At 40.3% G+C, this 24,351-nt stretch overlaps 1 protein-coding gene across 1 annotated transcript in view; it reads right to left on the reverse strand.

The window, feature by feature from the left end:
• SPAG16 (sperm associated antigen 16) overlaps positions 1-24,351 on the reverse strand; it is a 339,824-nt gene that overhangs the window by 161,663 nt on the left and 153,810 nt on the right. The window lies entirely within an intron of this gene.

Raw genomic sequence — 24,351 nt, forward strand, 5'->3', positions numbered from 1 at the left:
CCACACCCTCCTGAAGTTCCAGGATTGAATATATGTTTCTAAGCACTCTGTTTTTAGAAAAACCCAACACATCAACAAGCACAACCAGTGCGAATCACCATTTCCCACTCACAATAATTTCAGTAGTACCGGCTTCTCAGCCTGCTGCTGACAGTTGAAGTGAATAAGGACAAAAGGACTGTTTTCTCCACTGTCCCCACAGGTCTGAAGTCTTATAGCACAGAGAAGTAGCTCAAATCGCAGTCCAGTAGCTACCGGCTCTGCCATCACTTTAGCACCAATTCACTGGGATTAGGCTACGGTCAGAAAATCCATTTCAACTCTATACTCAAATCATGTAAACATGTTTTCCATTTTGTATTATACAGCACACTGGTACATAATGGAAATCACATACTTATCACGTCCCTATACTGCAAACTTGGTTTATTTTTGATTTGGCAAATGTAGCACAGCCCAAAATGGATCTGGAGAAGAAAATAAATCTGTTGGAAAGGTAACAAGTGCATATTTCATATAGATTTGTTTGTTTGATTTAAATTATTGTTATGCTTTACCATTTGTCGAACATCAAAAAGTGCCTAGGAGCTGAATGAAGTCCCAGTATTATTTAAATAACTTAATCTGGAGTTCAGAATTAAAATGCAATGAGGGAGAAAGGAATCAGAACCTGTGCATGCACCTATTTCAGTTGTGCACCAGAGCTGACAGTTTTCAGAGAGAAACGCTTATGAAACAGTACCAGAATAGAGAGAGAAGATGCCAAGCAGACAAATGGGAAAAAAACAGAGGTCATAAAAGGCACACAATTACTCTATTATAAAAATATCTTTTTTAAAGCAGGATCATCCTCCTGCACTGTCATTATTTCATAGAATTCCTAAACCAGAACTGCAGCTTCTGCTATATGGGGAAACACGATTCCCTCTGTCCAACTGATGCCAAAAACACACTTATGTCAACTAGCACATCTGTTCCTGCAGTTTGAGACACAGTCTAGGAAGATTCCTACAAATTCAACACTTGGATTCATCTGTTGGAACAAGATATCTGGGTTTTACTCAGTCTCTGATTTCTGGGAGAGGAAAAAAAGTGGTTTTTGTCTTGACCTAAATAACTTCCTTTGCATTCACAGGGAGAAAAGAGGAGGAGGGAATGATGTTATTTAAATTCTCCAGAGATGCACAGAGAGCAGCTGTAACATTTGGATTGGCCATAACAGATAGGTAGGAGGGCAAGGAGGGAAGAGAGATAAAAGAAGAGAAATTAAAAGCTTGAAAAGGCATGCCAGTGGCTTGCAAATGGATGAGAACTACTCTCCCAGAATTCCCCTACAATCAGGGACCTCTGATACACCAAAAATCCTGACACAGTGATGCTTTCTGGAACACACGCAGGCCATGAAGTGCCAAAAAGAAGATCCCACTTTCCAGAAAAATGAGTGGGATATCTATAAAAGATAAACCCATCAGGACTACATCTACTCTTTCCTTAGGCTCTGAAACATCAAAACAGGTTGCATTAAGTAGAACCTTTATTGGCATGCACACAGTAGTGCACCGTATATAAGCACTGCATTGATTAGCTAAAGTTCTTGTAAACTATTTCAGATAAGTCAGATAGAAAAACCTCCATCTCTCAGTCTCCGATTCTTCCCTTAAGATATTTTGTGTTAGTTTAGTGCATGCTTATTAAGACTTTCTATCAGTTCTTTCTCTTTCCTAAATAGTTGCCTTTGTAGATGCATTATACAACTTCTATTAAATTACCATGTAATCTCTCACAGTTTATTCAAAGGACAGTTGACACAATGGCTTCCTTTGGATCCATCCTTGCTTTCTGAACAGAGCTGAATCCTGCAGCTGCCCATCAATACGAGCTGTGCTGCCAGGCACCCTGCTTCATCTCCTAGGAACACTTCTCCTTTCCTCCACCCTCCCAACACATTTCCAGTCCAGTTTTTGAAAAGCCTAAACTTAACTAGTGATAAGAAAATTCTGGAGAACTTAAAGATGATCCATCAAGTGTATTTCATGTGGAAGAAAATTTCTGGTCATCACAACAAAGCCCACAGGAATATATTTCACAGACTTTTAATTGCAATACTCTTATAAAAGTTGCTGTCCAACTTCTATTTTTCCTCCACGCCAATTTTGTAGGGACACAGTGCACACTACTTAATTAACAGCAGGCATATGACATAACTGCTGTTGCTCAGCTTCTGAGAAAGGGAAGCCCATTCATCCAAAGAGAGTTCTGTACGCAACGTTAATTAGGCATCCTTGTCTTCATTTCTGGCAATGCAGCACTCTATAGATTTTTGCTTCATCTCTGTTCACAGGCTCTAATTATTTCCAGCACAGGTGACTTTGGGTAGATTGCAATGAAAATCAATAAAGGAACACGCATGACAGAAACATTGGTTTTCTCCTTCTTGGGGATGGAAGTGGGATGAGAAAAGACTCAGTCAAGAAAAAGAAACTAAAGATTTGCTGCTGTTCAGGGTATATGTACCAACATTTACACAACTCAGTCTGGCATTATAAACTATTCTCATTTCTTCAGCACTTGCCATCAGGGATATATAGCGCTCCCAGTAATTCGCTTTCAAAACAATCATCAATTATTCTAATTTATTTGGAGTAATACATAAAAATATGCTATCTTCAAGATGCAAAACACTTTCAGTCTCAATACCTACTGCATTTGATCACTCCATGTATACAAAATCAATCTGCTGGTTACAAAGTGTTAAGCTGCCTGCACAACCTGAACTGTGTGCTTGCTTTAACACCAACAATAACTACATTGCACCGGGGAAGGGAGATGTCTGATGATAAGGAAAGCTTTCTGGCAATAAGATCTCTGCAGCAGTGGAACTGACGGCTACCTGCCATCATTAGGCTACTCGTAAAGTTCTTAGAACACCTTGCACCTATTACCCAGGCAGACCAGACTGGTTGATGCCTGAGGTACCTACAGTAGCAAAGCTCCTTTGGAGTCCCAGCTCATTCAATGCGCAAAGCAGCACTCACACCTGAAGGGCAATCATCAACTTAATAAAAGCACCACCTCAGCCCACTTCTAAGAAATAACTGCAGTTAACCCCAATTTCACAGATGCAGGACGCAAAAGCATGAGGAAAAAAAAAAAAATCAGCTATTTTTCAAAAATAATTTCAGAGGCTAGAATAGGTCACCAAAAAAATTACTGGATATTCAGCAATTCTAGCGTACAAGATCTCAGGAGACCACAGTAGCAGCAGGAGTCCAGAACACTAAAATTAACACAGAAAATGTCTGTCTGAGGAGCAACACCCTGGTGAAATTAACAATGGCTCAAAACCCAGCCTTGTAATGGAAACCTGGGGAAATGCAGATCTCTCTACCTCTACCATTAAGCTCTCCAGGCATGCTGGAATGGAAAAGCAGAGCAGGCTTTGAAGGCAAGAATATCACATGCACTGAATTCAAGAGGATGGCTATTCATTAAGGCCTCAAAGCAAAACGACATGTGCTTAAATTTTAGGAACTGTTTTACTGAAATCAAAGTTCCTCTTCACATGCATGCACCTAATCGCATTGCTGTAGTAGGGATATATCAAAATGACTCTCACACTCAATTTCCTGTCAAAATCTGGTCCTCAGTGTAAAGTTTCTAGCCTATCTGCTCCTCCTGCCCTGCTGAGCAAGCAAGAAGCTGGATGTGGTCTGGCCCTCAGCCACATCACCCAGCAGACACACCACAGAAGCCTCATCAGCCATTATAACCATTACACTTTGCCCTCATTTGTTTTCTTTGAACCACATCTCACTAGTACAGTTATTTCTACCACCTTTGCATCTTGGCTTGAGTTATCTGGTCTCACCTGACAGCGTACTTGAGCAATAATTGTAACCCTGACATTTAATTCAGGGGCTTATTGTGCAAGGGGAGCATAAATGAAAGGCTTTGCATTTCTGTTTGAGGTCTTAAAATGTCTCTTTGTAACCAAATGGGAAGAAAGCTTTCAAAAGAGAAAAGAACTGAAAAGGGAAAAAAAAAGAAAAAAGGATGAAACAAACTATAGAGAAAATGTAAGTAGGAGAAAGCACCCATAGCACAGAGCTTGTACCTTTTGATTCGTTGATGTAAATGCAGTCTGTGACTGATCTCATTCACAGTCTTGTTTAAAAATCTCAGTCCTGTCTGCTTCCCAAGCTTCTATGACACAGGGATTGGGAGCAACAGCCATTGCTGGGACCTTACCATTCCTTGTTTCATCTGTCTTGCCTGCCCAGCAAGCCGTGAGACAATAATTAGAAAACAGCCATACAGAAACTTCAACCCACGTTTCTAAAAGGCCATAAGACTTAATAATTCTAGTCTTAAGACTTAATAATTTAAAATGCTATCCCGTGTACTTATTTTCATCATTGTGCACACAAAATCTTCAATCTTAGCTACAAACATACATATTCTTGTAGAAAAGCATCAATTCACATGCTTTCTAATTTGCCTAAATCAACTCTCCTCTTAAGAAAAAAAAACTTCATAAAAATGAACACCACACAGCACACAAAGCCTGCACAAATAATTGTACTGAACGCATCATTATCACTCACAGATACAGACATGGTTGCAGTGATAAATCAGTAGAGCTTATTTTGTGATGCTCCGTGCTTGATCACTTTATCTGCTGTGTCTGCTATCATCAAAACCCACTAATTTGTATTAGCTTCCTGACTATTTCTAACCTACCTAGGCTTTACTGCATTAGATTTGATTACGGACATGCTGGGCCACTCTAAAATCATTATCTTCTTAACAGCTAAGCTTAGCCCTACATCACATCCTCGAAAAATTCAAAACTATCATGTTGATTTGCCTGTGTTTTATTTAGGTTTCAGGCCTTTGAAGATAGATGCACATTCTTGAATTATGCACTGCCAGGAGTCCTGATCATTTCACAGCATATTAGCTTAAAAACATACATAATCCTTTTCAAGATAGAGCCCATAATCACGTCACAGAAAGAAAATTTTCCTTAAACCTATATGATAACACACAAATCGTCTGTGTTGTTATATACTCATGTACTGCAAACCTCAGCAACCCAACATGAAGCCTCTTATCTAGAATTGCTTGTAAATAACAACAGGCATGAATCTAAATTGCTTCCTGGAGAATCTCCGTTTATTCATTCCTTCCTTTTGCTTACAAGGTTGTTGATAATTACTGCTGGCCCAAGAAGTCACTTCGTCTACAACATTGGCTGCTACACACTACAGAAACTGCATTTCTAACCTGCCTTAAACCAAAGCAGTGAGCGATTCAGGCAACCTTACTACAGTGAAAGCTACTGTTCAGACTGCAGTTTATTATCACTGTGCTGATCTCAGTTTTGTTTTTCTTTCTAATACCCACTGCCCTACCATTCAGGTGACGACAAAGTTGGGCATAGAACAATGGACAGAGATCACATGGTTTAGAGATAATTCTCCAAGACTAGATGTTTAAAAGAAAACCAACACAGAGCAACAACAAACTAATCCATGGGTCACTCTGAGTTCACAAGTTCTCATTTTATATGCATCTGAATTCATTTTCCAAGCTGAGTCAACTTACCAGGTACCTGATGCACTGCAAGAAGTATTTAAACCAAAAGAAAGAGAATGAGAGCAGCAAAAAACTAGGGGCAATGAAAACATCTTCCACCAGTGACTCCAGCGGGGAATGAGAACTATACCCCCTTGCCAGGAATGATTTAAACCATGGTTGGTACTGTCAGCAGCATAAAATTAAAGCATTTAAAATAGTACTGAAATCGGCTTCCCCCAGGTCTGTGTGGTCTTGAATCCAGTTCTGAAAGAGATTTCACCTCACATGACAACTCCCCGACTCAGATCACATCATAGGCCAACCTTCAACGAGAGCCTATATATATTTTTTGTTTTACACCAAGACAAAGCAGGCAAACTTGCATAAATCTTTTCCTACTCAATACCTAATTGTTGCCTGTTTTTGACCTGTGCTTGTGGGGTACTGGGATAATAGCTTGTCCTCCCTTGTAATGAAAGGCAAACTGCTTTTCTAAAAGGCAATTTTAGCCTGACCAACTTAAAAAGATGCAGACTGCTTTCTCAAAAGCTCCTATCTGTGGCCTGGTTTGAATTAGTTTTCATCATTACTGTTAGCAATTCCCAGGCTCCTGTTGCATGGCAGCTTTTTCACAGATGATTAGGAGCAGTGTTGTGGTATATAAGAGTTTAGAATGAATACTATTCGAAACTTACCAGTTGGTAAATTCTATTAAATTATCAAGGTTGCTGGAGAAAATATTTATAAATATAATTTGCAATTAGAGCATTAAAGTGTCAGCTCACTTTTCTAAATTAATAAGAAACAAATGCATTAACTTTTCAAGGTCACTTTCCTCCCGTGTTTCCTTCAAACAAACTTCCAAAGCAGGGAAGAATACACTCTATGCTCTGTTTCAGTACCACAACAATGCAGAAGAATGCTTCCAGCAACAGAATTAATGGGAACTCTCGAGGAGAGAAAGTCGCATAAGTAAATAGTTTTTTCACAATAAGGACTCCACTTGCATCCAGTACCAAGAAACAATTCTGATGCACAAAAATCATGCTCTGAACTCTGATAATATTTGTAATCGGACATATATGTATGAGAAAGAAATGGATGCTGGGATCAGAAAGGACCACAGTAACTCTCTAGCCCCTAAAATGGAAGCTGCAGACCCCAGAAGAGCTGCAGAGCCCCTCACACTTATCTGCACAGTTTTCCCATCAAAGCAAGCCATTTGATTTGTTCTGTGACATTTCAAGAGAGAAGCTTTCCAAGCTATTTGTTCTACTCTGGAACCCTGCACGGAATTACAGATATATCAGCTGACATATTCCAGCTCACATTTAGGATGGATTGCATAGATTCACCCAATAAACACCTGCCTAAGTTCTCCTTTAAAATGATATTCTATATAACATGTTTAAGTGTTTGGAGGAGGGCAAGGATTCTTTTAAAAAGTGCTCTGAATGCTCGCCTCTCTGAATGTAAATTACACTGATTTCCTTACTTCTTCTCTTCTCCTTTATCAGATGGTTGCTACTAACCTCTTGAACTCAGTTCACTAATTCATCTAGTTCACTGAACTTTAAGAAAGTCAAGACCAAAAACAGACAAAACATGCAAGCTTAAGCCTCATTAAGCCTAACGTGGTAAAATCACACCCCCTTCACACAGGTACCTTCCCCTAGCTTCCAGAAACAGGACATTAAGGTCTAAGTTTCCTGTTTTCTCTCAGCACATATTCCATTTTACATTAGTGTATCTGAATTCTTTTTTCCTCAGCGTATCACATGCATTTCATTGAATTTCATCTTGCTGATGAAACCTGGCCAATTTGTCAAGCTTATGCTGAATTCTGATCTGATAAAGAAAGTTATTTGCATCCTCTCTTAACTTGATGTCATCTGCATATTTTATAAGCTATTCTGTATTCCATCACTCTCACTGCTAATGAAAACACTGAACAGAACTGATTTCCCAAGGAAATTCTCAGAACGAAACAAAGACTGGAGTTCAGCCAACAAGTTCTTGCACCCATTCCATACCACTGGTTTGCACTAAAACTCACCTGGTGGAAATATGCACAATAAATATTTAAAAACCTTAAGTGCAAGAGAAGCCAACATTTGCCTTGCTAAACTGTTGCAATAGTTAATAATCTTCTTTGGGGGAGGGAACTGAAATTGAAAATCTGGCCAGCTTCTTCTCCAGCGGCACATAATACACAGTTTTACTATCAAAGAGAGAATACCCAACTTCAACAGCTATAGACTTAGCGACTGATGGATTGCATTAGATAATTGCATAAACATCCTATGGATTAATATTTACGGATTAACTACAAAGTGAGGTTAAGAACACCTGAGACATTTAGGATGACTTGAGCAAAAAATGATACTATATTTTATGATAACCAAACCATCAATTGGCATTATGTATCATCTCTTGGAAAAAGGAAAAGACATCCTAGTGAGCAAAACCTTTGAAAATGCATGACATGCAAGCACTGTAATGGTTGTAATGATGTAGGACATGATTTAAGTATCTTCTGTCCACATTGGAAACCAGAAGAGGACATTCAGAAAAATTTCTCCCCCACTAGAGTGGTGAAGCACTGGAATAGGCTGCTCACAGGGAGGGACTGGAGTGACCTTCCCTAGAGGTGTTCAATAAACATGCAGATGTTGTACCGCAGGACGTGGTTTAATGGGGAAATACTGATGGTAGGTGGATGGTTGGACTGGATTTTGGAGGTCTTTTCCAACCCTAGTGATTCTATGGTTCAATTCTGTAACCCCCCACTGCTGGTTATTCCCCTCCTTCCTAAGCCAAGATGATACACAGGGGCCTTTGGAGCAGACTTAGCCATAGAGACTTAAGAGTTTTTCAGCTTTTTTCCTATTATCGACCACTGGACTGCCTTTTGTCATCAACAATGCATCTCCATTTTAGCTCCAGCTGAGGTTGGCTTTCTTGATTTTGTCACTGAGCCCCCAGGAAACGTTTTTACATTTCCTGTCAAAATTTCTACTACTCCTACTTCCCATATCCTGCCCTCTCACATTCCAGTTAATTAAGCAGCTCCCTGCTTAGCCAGAGAAACCTCCCACTGCAGTACCCTGAACAAAGGAACCGTTTGCTCCTCAGCACTGATCTGTAACCCTTAAAAATCAGCCATCTCTCCGTGATGGCTGTGTCACAAGACATGCAGCCCAGCAGTGTCCTAGGCAAGCCCAGATATAATTCCATAAGTATACAGAGCCCTAACACTGCTGCTCACTACTTTCCAACGTCCTTCTGGATCCTGTATTTATTTAGCTCATGGTGACCACAGCCCAAAACATCCTTTGCATTCATATTTACTGCCCATACATGCAAGCAGCAAAGCAGCAGAGCAATTAGAACATTACTCCAGCTGGACTCCAGCATATCATTTAGAAATCTATCAACAACACAGGCCAGAAACTCCCCATTGCTTACACAGTGGCATGCTTCCCCTCCCAGGTGTAGCAAGAGGCATGGCTGTTTTCCCATCTTTCTATCAGCCAAACTCCGTTTACACCATGAGCATCTCAGCATTGTTGTACTGAGTACAAATACCTGATAATACTTCATATGATGATGACCTCACATAGAATAATAATTCTCACGAGACTCTCAATGTCACACAGTTCTCTATACCCTCTGAGATGTACCAAACTACCTACCAGACCCTGTACATTTTTAGTTTTTAAGATCCATGACAAGAAGTTGATGGAAGAATTCAAAGCTCACAAATGTGCACGTATAGTTAAAAATGACTGCTGTTAAGCATGAGTCACTCTTACATATATGGGAGCACTACAGTCCAGTTGCAGACCATCACCTCATTAGCAAGAAGTTCTCACTGCTCAAAATGGGATTCTTTTGAATGCCAGCATCTATGAAACACACCTGCAAGTCAAACCTATTTAGAACAAATGCCTTTTCTCAAGTCCAATCCAAATAAAAGTGATGGGATACCAAATTACAGCTTTCCACCTTAGCATTCCACTACCATCTGCAGCCCTCGGCTACACATTTGGAAGTGGTTCTAAATCTTAGGACAGTCCTAACAGCCTAAATCTTCTGCTGTGCCAGGTCGTCAGCCCAGCAGCCAGCCTGCTAGGAGCAACCCCCTTTAACACTGCAGCACGCAGGATTCAAGGACACTTTCTAGCCCTCATCATAACCATTATGCTAGCTGCAGTTGTCTAAAGGTTAACATCCAAAAGTGAGACTCCTGCATAGACAGTGTTTATATACTGTGCTGTAAGAGTAAAAACATACCAGTGGCTGAAATGATTACTTGTTTTCAACAACTGCAATTTTATAGCAATACTTACCTTAAGGGTCAGCATTTATCCTACTTCCAAATGGCTCTTGATTCATTTCAAACTGAGCTATAATGAAGGATAAAGATCAGTCTCAAAAGACCACCACCTTCACTGTGCATTAATGAAAAGGAACAGATATAAACTTGTTAAGTATTCAGCACAGCCCTGCTTCTGGAGCATGAAAAAGAGTAAGAAAGATGGACTGCTGGGAGACCAAGTCATCAATGGAAAGAAACTCCCCATTTACAAATCAGTTTATAGAATTCTATGACTTTTTAAAAGTGTTTAGCATCCTACATCCCAGTGATAAAAGAGCTAAGAAAGCCTCATTTCTATTTTGCCATCACCACATTAGGTGATGCATGTACAGTGCCACACATCTGTTTACAAGAGAAAAAGAGATTCCTGGATCTGGGTTAGCAGACAAACACTAGCCTGCAGATTGCTAAGGATCTATCAGAATCTGATCAAACACTACCAAAAAATACAAAAAACCAACTAGGTTTTCTGCATGTAAAGAGCAGTGCATCATTATGATGCCAATGAATGAAGAGAGATGAGACCAGACCTATAGGATAGGTGGCACAATAATGTTTTCCTGTTAAAAAAAAAATAAGCATGGCTGAGAAGAAGCTGTTAAGACACAGGACACTGCATCCTGTGCACCACTTAGGAAAAAATCATGCTCATAGCAGCAAGACTTGATGAAGCTCAACCTGAAAGCAAAGGTTTCTATTAGCAGTAAGGTACATCTGCATTGCTGCATATTTTACTGAGATACTGGATATTTAGCGAACAGGAATTGGGACACTACGTGCCAGCAGCTGCTCTAGAGAGTCCTTCTGAGTAAAATATTAAGATACCATTGACTGCCTGTTCAATCACTGATGAGGCTATATTCTCAGCAGCACCTATGAGCGACACCTCTATAGCATTTCCAGAATGAACATGCTGAACATTTCTGAAGGGCAGACCCAGATTCCTCAGAACTGAAAATATCAGAAAACCTTGTAGACTAAAACTAATTGTTTTGTACTAAATAAAAATCAGGCTAAGCAAAGCTCTTTTATCAGCTTCACACAATACCCTAACCAGCTGACCAAGTACACAAATCCAGCTCTATCACTTATATTAATCATAACATATAAATGATATCCTTGACTCTTCATCAACATACATTGCAGACCAATGCACAGCCCACCCCAACCTATGGCAAGCTCAGTGTTATTTAAGAATTGCTAGGAAGCAGAGAGAAACAACAGAACTCTGTAATCTATTTGTCACAAGGGGGAAAAAAAATCATCAGTATGGTAATTGTAGAAGAGCAAAATACTGTTTAAAGACCAATGCTGGCAAATTTTATACTCCGCATAGTGAGAAAACTAATGAGGCACATCTTGGATTAAGTTTAGTTTTATACACAGTAGCAACATGTTGAGATTCTGAAAGCACTAAATAATGCTTCTGATGTAAGCATTTTAAAGTAGATTAGAGATTAGAATAAGTTCTGCTCTACTGTTACACATAAACAGGAACTTAAATCATCAGTTACTCAGGGATTAATACGAACTATGCTAGCATTAATCGCTTTAATTTGCCAGAAAACTTCAAGTCACTTCGATTTTTATATTGTTTCATTTTCTAATGAAAAATCCCCTAAGTTTTTGGCAAGGAGCATGACTTTTTTTTTTTTTTTTTTTTTTTTTAAACTAATACTCGCTGGGCAAAAGCATCAAAAGTAAAAGCAGCTGATGAAATTACTGAAACCACTACATATAAAGCTGTGGTCATCTAAGAGCAACTTCATGATTTCCCCTACCATGTGGAGTACAAAGGGAAGCAATCTGAAGGCAAAAAGCTTTAACTCTCCATCTTGAACTGGCACCCGTACAGACAAAAATCCCTTACAAAACAGCTACAGAGAGATGGAAGTGGAGTGTCAGTCAGCAAGCAAGCTGCGCCGACGCTCAAGTTCAGCACATCAAGTAAAGGTGACTGGCACAGAGCTCCATCCCGCACAGCTGTATGGTTTGGCACTGTGCACTGCGCAGCAGTTTACGTATAGAGGAACTTTGTAACGCCAAGAGATGCTGAGCTACTTTTTCCCCAGCTTACAACAAAGTGATCCAAAGGAACATAGCAAGCCCGGATGTAGAGCTGCAAAACTCATCCTGTGCTTTGAAAATGGAGCAGGTACAGAGCCATGCCTACAGAGCAACAGGACATCTGTCCTGTATCACAAGCTTCCACACACATCTGTCCTGAGATATGGTTGCTCCTAAGACAGTTCCCATTTGTCTCCATCAGTCCCATGGTGAGCAAGAGGTAGGCTTCCTAGGAGAGCAACAGGACTGTGTCATCATGCTTGCCTTGGGACAGTTTTCTCTCAGGTCCTTGCAACTGTTGAGCTGTTTACATACCAACATACAGCACTGCTTTGCATGTAACATGCAGATCTGCAGCGTTCACGCTCAAATCCCTACTGCCAGGCCCTCAGAACTAAGGTCACAGACAGAAACGCTCTATTCATTCAGTGCAACTTGTACAGACAATCGTGTAGAAGGGAAAAAAATACCACTGAAATTCATGACAATTTGGGCTTAGTATTTCGGCAGGAAGTGCTATGCAAACAGCTCCTTCACGTGCTCCCCTTGTAAATGCCACTGATCAGCTGTGTGCCACCAGCAGCAGGAAACAATGCCCCACGTCCTAATTCCACAAAGTAACTGCACTTACAGTAATAAAACCGGGATTTATAGAAACATCTACTTCAAACTGTTTTTAAAGCTTCTGAAGTAACTGGTCACGTTTATTCTACCTTTGGAAACCTGCACAAATAAATGTAAAGCCTTAACAGTTTGAGTACGAGTAAGAGAACACTGAAGGCAGCTGTGCCAAAATACTACAGCCTGTTAAACCACACCTAAAATCTCCATTAAAACTAATAAATAAATTGCACGTTTGAGTGTGCACGGGTGTATGAAAGCACAGCTTTATAATACTCTATTTAAAACCTACTCCCACACACAGAAGATGGGGAGGAATTTGGGCTCTGTACGAATTCAAGGGCTCAACATGAGTAAATTTGGAAGAATAAGGCTTTCTGAGGAGATACAGAAGAGGAGTATCACTGGTGTTTTAAAACACCATTGAATCCTGTATGATGCTGCAAGTTGTGATGCTAATGAAGCCCAACATTTAAGCTGTACACAAAACTTTATGTAGAAAATTCACTCCACAAAGCAGAGTTAACAACAAACAACGGCAATTTATTTTGGTGTCAGAAGGATTAATTACACCCTTAAACTTAACTACTGCCCTGTGCCCTTCTATCACCTGTGCAAAGGTACCAACACAACACTATACACTTACAGGCTTCTATTCCCAGCTCCCTAATATCCAACCTAAAGGCTCCACCTTCTTGCCTGAGCTGCATACCATCAGAAATTCATCTGCTGAACCTGAAAAATAATGCCTTGCCCTACTGCTGTATACACATTACCAGAGCTTGCAATTGCAGCTGGCCTTCATATTTGGATATACTTACATAGAATACTGAGAACAAGTATCCATGTAATTAGCACATCAATCATGTTGTTCTTTAATGTAAATGAAGCACTAATTCACTCCTCCATAAACTCCCTCACTATAACTAATGCACACTATTAATTAAACGACCACAAGCAAAAGAAATGCAGAAAACCTCCCAAAGTACACAGACTGCAGCAGCAGCAGCTCTGGCAATGTCCCCAGTAATGGCCCCCATTCCTGCAGCCACCATCCCCTGCAAGTTCACCTGCAGCAGCTTGGAGCTGCAGAGCTCCACTTGCCTGCATGGCACACTGCAAGCTGCCATCTTCTTTGCAGCACCGCCATGGGAAAGCTCTCTTTTTTCCTGTTCCTATGCCTTGTTACTCACAGTTCAACACTCTTTCCAAAGGAAGTGAGACAAGCTTAAGCATATCTAATTTTTATGAGGGCCCTGCAGAGATACCATACAACCAGAATGGTTTGGGGGATTCTTCAGAAGTCACTGCTTGGAATTGACAGGTTTCTTCCCTCGATGCTGCTGCAGCTGCACCAAAGCAAACTCTCCTTTGCACAGCTGTAGGTACCCTCTGCTTACCTTTTCTCTTCTTATTCAAAATCATAAAATTATGCTACCCTAAAAACTTAGTGAAGGCCTTCCCTTCAAATGCATGCCCATCATCAACGCAAGCCTCTCTGAACCCAGAAGGGAAAAAGTGCAGGATTTATTGCATTAGTGTCTGCAGCCATTGAGCAGCTTCTCCCTGCTCCTCAGCTGACAGCCTGCTTGCCCCGCTTCGACAAGCACCAGCTGACTGTTCAAAAACCACACTGCACCCCATTTTGCTCTTTCTTCTGTCGGTATGCACTTCTCCATACACTTAAGTGTTCCATTTTACACTGACCATGTGAGTGAATTTGCCTTGCCATTTTCCAGATCATAGAAGCATTAAAGACACATCTAAATTCACCCATTCCAACACCACCCCACCATGCCCACTGCCCACATCCCTCAGTGCCACATCTCCACTGCTCTGGAACAGCTCGAAAGTTACCCCCTCCACACCTTGGGTGGCTGTGTCACTGCACTACCACTCTTACACAGGAGAAGCATTTCCTAATATCCAACCTGAACCTTCCCTGACGCAACTTACGGCCGTTATCTCTCATCCTAACCAAACCACCAGAGAATTAATTTGTTTCTTCACACCTACAATGCAGGTCTGTAATTCATGCACATTTTTCACCAGGACTCTTAGCCACAGACAGCAATACTACCCTGCCTTTTTCACTCCTTCCCCCCCAGTCGATGCACTGACCTAGTTTAGAAGCCCTGAGAACATCGAGAGAGTTATTATAATACTCAAAACTGGAAACCCTGCTGAGACACATCCCTCTAAACAGCACAGATAGCTTTTCCCTTAGGGACTTCCCATTTTAAATGTCATTTTCTTACTTTTGTTTGCAAGAAGATCCATTTTACTCTTTCTGCATGCATTAGCAGCAAATCAGAAACTTCATCTGTGACATTTTGAACAGGCAGCTCTAAGGACGGTGCCACATGTCCCACTTGGTCAGTGTGTGTTCGAGCCATAGAGCTCCACTGGTTTCATGGCCGCTTATCACACACTACACGTTTCAAACAGCATGGCGACATGACGTTCAGTTCCTTCCATTCTCACCCACCCCCTCCCCAAATTTATTTCAAACAGATTTCTTTCAAAATAGTATTCCAACTCGCAAATGTTGGGGTTTTTTGCTAAGGCTTTTAGATCTCACTAAATTTTATGATTACATTTGACTTTAAAGACATGCTGGAAACATTTTCCTTTTTCTACTTGCAATATACCCTACAAAAAGCTATTTACACCATGGCAATGAAAACCACTCAAGAAGCACTCATCCAAAGCAGCTACTAAATCACCCGTGGCACCAAGTACGCTGACACAGGCCTGAAACCCCACAACCTTTGCCCGCTGCTTGCCATGGTAGAGCCTGGAGCTGAGACCAACCACAGCAGTAGGCTGAGTGGCAAACACAACCTACAGACATGAGCAACCCACCAAAAGACAGGGTCTGTTTTACCACTCGGTTCAGCTGCCCTTGACAGATAATTAACATCTGTTCCCTGGCTTGCTAGATGAAAGAGTTGTCCTGAGGTTAGACAAATGACACTGCAACTTTCCTGAGTTTCCATCTCCTTGCATCTTTCCCAATAAAGAAACACCACAAATGAGCACAGCCCGGGCAGAGCAGAAGTCAGCCAGAACCAGGCTTTCTTTGTGCTCACCTCTCACTGTCACAGCTTCTGCTAATGTGTGTGTAGAATCAAAGAGGAACAGGAGATAGAAAGGAAGAGGCAGATGCAGCATGTTTTAACTGTAAGATTACAAGACTGTGAGCTACTGTGCTGCAGTACACAGACATAGATGCATTCACATAAATAAAAAGATAAAATAAATATACACTGGGAACACAGAACCAGTTGAAACAGACCAGCAGGACTCACCCCAAGGCCTCTGTTTTCACAGGTGGCTCTACTGTGTAAAGCACGTCCAAAATAAAATCACTAAACACAGAATAATGTGCAACAAAGTGCTCATCAACGGAAAAAGGAGAACAAGCAAAGAGACCACAGTTCTTTCCAAGGGCCCAACTCCTTCAAAGCAATAACCCCAGGTTCCACAATCACCACATCAGCAATCACCAGATGGCAGAATTTACTCACAGAAATGAGAACTACTCCCACACCTTTCAGAAGCAGTCAGAGAGCAGATGAGCACACAACACACGTTGCTCACCTACCACAGTTTGTAGCCTGGGAGAGCAGAGATGAGAAAGGAGCTAATCAGTGATGCAGCAGTGCTATTCAGACCCAAACACATTCAGCTCTTTGAATTCCAGCTGAAATACCTATAGTTCCGTAACTGTTTTCTATTGATGCTCATTTTCTTACATTCCCTGAAGGACCATGCTTCCACAGAAAGAATAGGACTATCTAACACAAACCAACTTCCAAACTCATTTTGCTTCACCCTCAGATATGCAAATAAATAAAATACTCTGGGTTTACACCTTAGATTGGTATCTAGAGACAGCAAAAAAGTTACTAACTCAATCTTGCAAGTAGAGGTCTCTAAAGCTGTCTGCATTCAAACTGTCAAATGATTGTGGGGGCTGGTTGCTTTACATACGAAGGTTCAGCAAAGCTAATTCCAACTGAATAAATAAATACTGCCACTGTACATCATGGATCATCTTTTCTGCATCTTTCCAGTGTTCTAAACATTAAGCATGGAAGAAACATGACATGCACCCTAAGACAATACTTTTTTTTTTTTAAACCAGACCACGAGGGATGACAGCCCAAGTTGTGAAACAGGCTTTTCACCACAACTCTGATGCAGAAGTCATAGCGACATGCACATAGCGATGGGGGAGAAGACAAAGTATAGGACAAGCACAGAAAGAAATCTATCTGCAATCAATGCATAAAGGACACACTGTGGCAGATACTTGCAGAAAGTCTCTGTAAGGTAGGAAATGTGATAAGGGCATTTCTTCAAATAAACAAAACTGTGACAGCTTTTCTTACAAGAAAGAACTGAGGAAGACCTGGGCCTAACAGGAAAAAATTGGCAAGAGGGAATCATGTTTCACAGCAATGCGATAAAGGACTGCAGGGGCAGACAACCTCAGAATAAGGCATTCTAGGTCCCTCTCTTGTACTGTGACACAGCTAATCGTTCTGATACAATGCTATGTTAATCATATGTACACGCACATGCACACAAGAAAGGCTTTGATCTACAGCAGTTCTGGATGAATTCAAGCAAGTGTAGCAATGTATTTCAGTTCAGTCCCCCTAGCACCAGCAAACTACGGAACCCTAAAGACCAGTTTCATTAGCTCTATACTTCACACATCCTCCAGCAGTACAAAAGATCAGCTTTACAATATGATTTATAGCTTAGGTCATTATTCCCATCATTGTAAAGAGAAGACAACTCTTAAATTTGAAGTGTTTGTGTCAGGAAGAAAGAAATGTAACACTTGGGATTCTGCAAGGAACAAGGTTTTCAGAAAGCGCAGACACATCAGGATGGTTTCCTGCCTTTTAGAGGTCAGCTTGGTGTATTTTCATTTTCTCTTAGTGACATCTGATATATGAGTGCTGACAGTACTCAACAAGTTCCCACTGAGATCCGGACACAAAACTCACCCTACTTGAAGAGAGCATTAAGACTGCATGTAACGTGCCCTGGGATGAAGATGGGGAAGGTGACTGCATAACTCTCACAGGACAGAAGCAGAGGGCTTTGTGACTGCTCAGCACAGGGGCAGCAGAAATCTGCAGGGCAAGGAAACTGCTATGTCACAATATCTCTGGTACATTGGAGAGGTATGAATAGATAGCAACCTCATATTTCACAGAAATAAGAGGTGGACTTGACTGACCAGTGCTTGGGGGTTTCTAGCATCAGGCTTCATGCAAGGTTCTGTGGCAGGAGGGAACACATCTATCAGCATTGTCAATTTCCTGTTAAGCTGTAAACTTGCAAAAATTCTATTATGAGTTGGATGTTGAATATTTAACCAAGAAATTGGTGTTTTCGAGCTATTTCGCAGTGCCCAGAGCTCCAGGCTGGTGTTTTAAATATCCAATAAATTTATAAATAACTCAACTGCTTAACTTCCAGAAAACTTATTTCTGAGCTTAATTTAATATCTTTCCATTTATTTCTTCCCCTAGGTTAACAGGGAATAAACTACATTTCAGAAGATGTTAACAGAATTCCTTCACAGTTTGTCTTACATACGCGCACACATAAATAACTTTAAATATCTGAGCAGTATGAAACAATGGACAATACATCCCACTGTGAGCACTGCACTGCATTGGATAGATTGAAGACATGAAACTAAACCCCATTTGTGAAGCTATGTGAATGGTCTAGCAGGCTTACCCAAACACTCTGTTCTGCCTTTATCAGAGAACTGCCGGAGTAACAAATGCTTCAGATGGTGTCTGGCAGCATTACAGCAGAGCCAAGTCGGGAAAGCAAGGCTTAGCAGAGAAGAACAAATGGGAACAGGTACAGAAATAAGATCAGAAGACATGAGAAATAAGATTTGGGGCGGTTCGTCCATAGCACAATAGGCTGAGAATATCACTGGCAGTAAATCAGGAAGCTCAGGCAGTATTTGCTGTTTTACAAGCTCAACAGTACGTGATGTCATGTTACAGCTAGACAGCACACAGTTCCATTCTTCCAAACCCTGGGATAAAACCAATGAGTCAACATATCACATTGCCAGATGAGTTACACATTGAGACACTGCTGTTATGTATTTCTTACTTTTTCTATTTTGACATCTCCACCTACAATGATTTCTAGTAGATAGCTAAAATTAAATAGTAAAGCAGGTACATTCAAATGTATTTTGAGTGTTTTTTGGCTCTGAAATTTTAAACCTCCTTATTTCCGTTTCTTGAGCACAGATGACACAGCCAGAGACTGATATATTTCAATGGATTCACCCAGTTTGTTTTTCAAGTGCAGAACTGCAGATGAAACTTTCTTGGTACATGCATCATCATTAAGTTTACAAGAAGATTGTTGCCTGCAATGGATCAAGGGCAGAGATTCTAGTTGCACTCCATGCGGCCTGAACGTGGAGAATACAGGCTGAAACATTTCAAGTGAGCACAGTGACAGGATGAGATGTGACACACAAACAGTTGGGGAAAAAAATTCAATTAAGATTAGATTGTAGTGAAAAAGTTTTGCTACGATGGTGATTAAAGAGTGAAGGGGAAACCCAAGATACTACAAAACACATATGCTCACAGGTAAGATGAAGTCCTTGACCAGACTCATCTAGGTTGACATCCTATGAGTGCTGCACTGGACCACACAACCTCCAAAAGTCTGTTTCAACTTCAGCAAGCCAAGTCACATCTGAAACCTGAAGCACTAAAGATGCACACAGCAGGCAGATACACCCCTAGTCACCCACATCCTCTTAGAGCTAAAAGGAAACAACCACACAAACAGAGATGGTAAATGTCATCTTCTGATATGCAGGCGGGACTGATGATCAGTCTGGATATGCATTCAAGGAGAAGGACCACAGGATGCCCTGAACAAGACATTCTATTTGCACTGTAATCAGATCCATTGAAGTCCTATGATCAGTCTTAATCTTCACCTTCCTCCAGGCACAATAAAAACAGTACGCATCTTAATATTTAAGAAAAAATGAAGTGAGGTGAATGCTTGATTTTAAAAAACATGACTAACAGAGTAGAGAATTCTTACACTGATTGCAATGAGAATTCTCAGAGCCCAACTCCCATTTCATGGAAAGCCAGAAGGGAACTCACTGAATTTTAAAAGACTGGACTGGGTGACCCTGTGGGTCTTTTCCAACTTTGGTGATTCTATACTTAGGAGATAAAAAGAAGCTCCATCAACTCAAGAACTGCTACCTTCCAGAAACATAAAGGTGTTAATAAAACTACTCACGGATGCATAGGAGCTGTGTGAATTTTAGTCAATCAACCAGCTTCTATCTTTTTCCCATAGGGTTAATCCTGTATGTACTTCATATAAATAACAAAATAAGAAATTCAGCCTTGAGTTTTGTTTTCCTACCAATTTCAGTTCCAGCATTCTGGTTTCCCCCCAGAGCACCCACATTTCAATAGCAAATTTAAGGAAGGCAAAAATGCATTATAGAGTTCAAAGAAATTGGACTGAAACAATAAGCAGCCTGTTTTAATGTCAAAGAAAAGAGCCACAATTAAATAGGTTGTAACAGAAAATCATTTTTACCGATGCAGAAAACAAAGCTATTTAAATTTGTTATTTCCTTTCTGTGCGGTCCATAAAGGGAACCCATAAGAGAAAGGTATTTTAAGACAGAATAAATGAACATGGTCTACAAAAGGTGATGGGACTACTGGAAAAAGTCAGCATTCTGCTTTTCAAGAAAGTGCATCAACCTGTTTAATGCTCAAATGCCTTACCATCATTCTATGGCATTTTTTGTCACATAATCTGAGTATGAAACTCTGGCCCAGCAGACAACCAAACACCTCCTGGTGTTTTCACTGACATCAGAACTTCTGGTTGAGAGCTGGAGAGTTCTGATTGTTTTAAATGTTGAATTAAAACCTAATCCTTTAAGAATCTGATCTGTACGGATGATCATTTCATCCTTACCAATATTTATTAGCACAAATCTTCCTGCTCACATGGATAATCCCATCACGTTCAAAGCCAGAAATAGATACGATGCTGTAGTAAGGTTTTTACAGAGGAAAAGAGAGGTTGTCAAAGTCACAAATAGAAGCAATGAAAACAGCAGAGTTCTATCTCTACCGATAGGTAAAAACAAGAGTGGAAAGCTCAAGTGCTGATAGATGAAAGGTTGACATCAGCTGAAGAACAAGTGACGCAGTCCTGAAGAGTGGGAGAAAAGGGCAATTCTGTCAGCAAGGTTTTCTCTGAACAAATGGGCTGAGCATGAATGAGATGAAGGGGAGCCAGGAAGGAAATGGTTTTAATTTGTACAAACTTGACCACTGAAGACTCCTAACAACTGCACACATTAGCAAGCCTTCTTCAGTGGGGAAAAGAGTACTACCAGCATAAAGGAACAAGGAATAACCAAGTTGGAAGTAGATTTGGAAGAGTAATTCACCAGTAAAATGAGGGCTGAACAAGTTTATATATAATGAGATGAAATGACTGTTTTCTGATGGCTGCAAGTTCTTTATCTGCATCTGTGGAAAACTAAAACAGTGCACTTCAAAATGCCTGTACAACAAGGAGAAACCTTGGGTGGTAGAAGCAAAGCCACATACTGTAATTTCTAACCCCAATTACTCTGTTTCATAATGTGGTTATTAAAACCCCTGAAATATTCCTTATGTACTGGCAGTGACAAGAGAAAACACTGTCTGAACCCAGTTCCAAGGTACATTTCCATGATGCAGGCAGCAAAAAGACTTAAGTGGAAGAATGTAAATGTTTAAAACTGATTAGTTATATCCTACGGATAATAACTCACAGGAAATTTCAGTCAAAAGAATAAAAATACATAACTGAAAAAGGACAGCTCAGTAGGATTATCTGATTGCCCACATAAATTCTAGGTTGTATTGCAGCTCAATACACTCCAAGGAAAGAGGCAAAGACAAGGCAGCTAAGGGTTACACCAGTGACTATGTGTACTATACTTAAGTCCTAGTCTAACACACAGTAAAGGGAAAACGGAAACTAAGAAGTTTCAGTGAGTGTTTAAGTTCTGCAGTCAATCATGTAAAAATTGGAATCTTGTTTTCCTCCCCTATGACTCCTAAACATCTTGTTAGATGCAATTATCTGCTAGTTAATAACAGCTTAAGTAGATGACAGTGGGGGCCTTCATAAAACAAAGGAAAAAAAGTCTTAAATTAAGAATGCAAGCATTGTGCTATGTAAAAGCAGCATGACACACAAGTGAAAAGTACCTTGAGCACCACACCTACACCTCACAGTGCATGAGCCCTTGGAACAGAGGTGCACAGGCTGCTTGCAGCTGAACCTGCTCTTCCTTAATGCTCAAAATAAGTTGATAGTTACTTTGTAGTTCAGTCTTATAATAGTGTTGCAATGAACGTCACACCTGCAATGAAGGTAAAGTGAGGCTAAACGGGTCTCAGAGTAAGAGCTGACCATCTTCCCACTAACCATTCTTTGGTTTACTCAAGGAAGGCATATATAGAGTGAGTACAGGGGGACACGGCTTCTACAGAGTGACACTTTGGGAGCTCCTGTTTCTCCACCCACACAACAATCCCTGTAACCTTTCTAGTTCTGGAAACCTCCTTGAGTTCATCGCAGCAGGAAATTCAGCAATTTCCAGAGTTCAGCCACGGTGTCCTCAAATAAAGGCATTTTTTAAGAAAAAACTTACCGTGTTCACACCTTCTCCCTTAGAGTGTAAACTTCATGTTAAAATCTTGTTATCCCAAATTGACTTTGCAAGTAAGCAATTTAACTGGCAATTCTTCCTTGTATACCCACAGGGCACAACAGATAATTTAAAAGCAAAACTTTTGAAGAAGGTTTATTAAGATTTTACACATTCTGACTATCAATAAGCTAATAAGAAATAGAGGAGATTACTTAAAATAAAACCTTTCTAGAGTAGAAATTAGCAATGAAAAAGCCCAAAGAAATCAACATTATATTTGCCATGACGCAACAGCAGCCATACAGAATGTGTCTCAGAGGCCCAAGCGTTCATAATGTTGCATGTCAATTGAAAGAGGACTTCTAAATGCAATCTCCTTCCTAAAATCTAGGCAGAATAATACTTTAGCTTAGAGCTGAACTGTCATAAAACAGCACATAACCATTTGGCAGCAGAATTATGGTATGTTACAAGCCCCGGAATAACAAAGGGGTATAATTTTCTCACTAAGACATCGCTGAAACAATTTGACACTGCAACTGTCTGGATTTAATTAAATGGTGCGGCAGTATCTCAATATTGCTTCTAACGACATCAACATTAAACAGTTATCAATACAGAGCACCAGGAAAAGCCCTCTATTTACTACTTCTAACTAATCCCCACGTAGAGGTGCATGCAGCACTTCATGACCTTGTAACCGGTAACTACTTGCACTTAGAGGCAGCAGCCTCTGCTCATTCACGCACACAACATCACAGGCCTGATTCCATTCTTAACTTTTTCTCTTCTTCTCTGAAGACTTGAAATAAATTTGTGCCTTTCATTAAGTTATCATCACCCCTTTATAAGCTAATTACCTTTTTAGTTAATTTTTTGGCTCTTTCAGCAATATTAACTTTCCAGAGGGCATGTTTTTAGAGGTGACTGATCCTGAGGGGAGCGTTTCTGGTGCAGCCACCCATCAATACCTTCAGCAGTTTGATTTACAAAATCACAGCCTTGAAATCCTCTTCCCGCTGTCACCACTTCAAACCCAGCATTAATCATCAGCTTCAAAGAGAAATCATTACGTTTATCTAAACTAGCTTCAGTATTTTGTGAATTATGAATAAGAAAACTAATAGGAGAGGGCAAACAGTAGCAGGAGCAAAGAGCTTTCTTGTTTATTTTCCTTAAAACCCATCCACCTTTCACACAAAATGTAAGCACAAATGTCATACTATTACCTTAATAATACTTATGCTAATATTTGTGCTAAGCCTCTAAATCTTCCACAGTAAACACCGCTTTCCCTAAATCTGCAACAATCTGAATAAGCTTTGTGCTTACACAGTTCATAAATCTCCTCTTGATAAACCCGACTCCACAGCTCTTTACAGGTCTTTATACAAGCATGGAACACTCCTGTTATTCAGGGTATAGAAGCATGGAATAACCACGAAGACTTTTGTGCCTAGCTGAAAAAAAAAACAACATCCAGATCCAATCTCCCCTTTCTCCAAGTGGTTTTTAGGTCTAAATGATTAAGGCTAAAGATATCCTTTAAAATCACCACCATTTATGGATATTCTTTAGCACCAGCATGATTAACTTCATCATAGCTGACACTACTCATCTGTCAATAATACAGTATTAACAACACTGGAAACCATGTAATTAAAAAGAAAATGAACACCTGCTGTAAGATCAGGATCTCTCTGGCCCTGCTTTACCATTTCAGCCTACTTCCCACATCAAGTCTATTAGCTCAATTTTCCCATGAATACTGGCTTTGAGTTCCTTAGCCAACCATGATAATTACGACTAAAAATTCACAATCCATCCTGAAGTCTCTCTGCATTTCTGTTTTTAACTAAAGCAGCACAAATGCATCCTTATTTCATAGGGACGGACTCATCCTAAGTGACCATTCATTCTCTGAATATTAAAA

Source organism: Coturnix japonica, chromosome 7, assembly GCF_054131305.1.
Source record: "Coturnix japonica strain WE chromosome 7, WE-NBRP24, whole genome shotgun sequence".
Taxonomy (NCBI): Eukaryota; Metazoa; Chordata; class Aves; order Galliformes; family Phasianidae; genus Coturnix; species Coturnix japonica.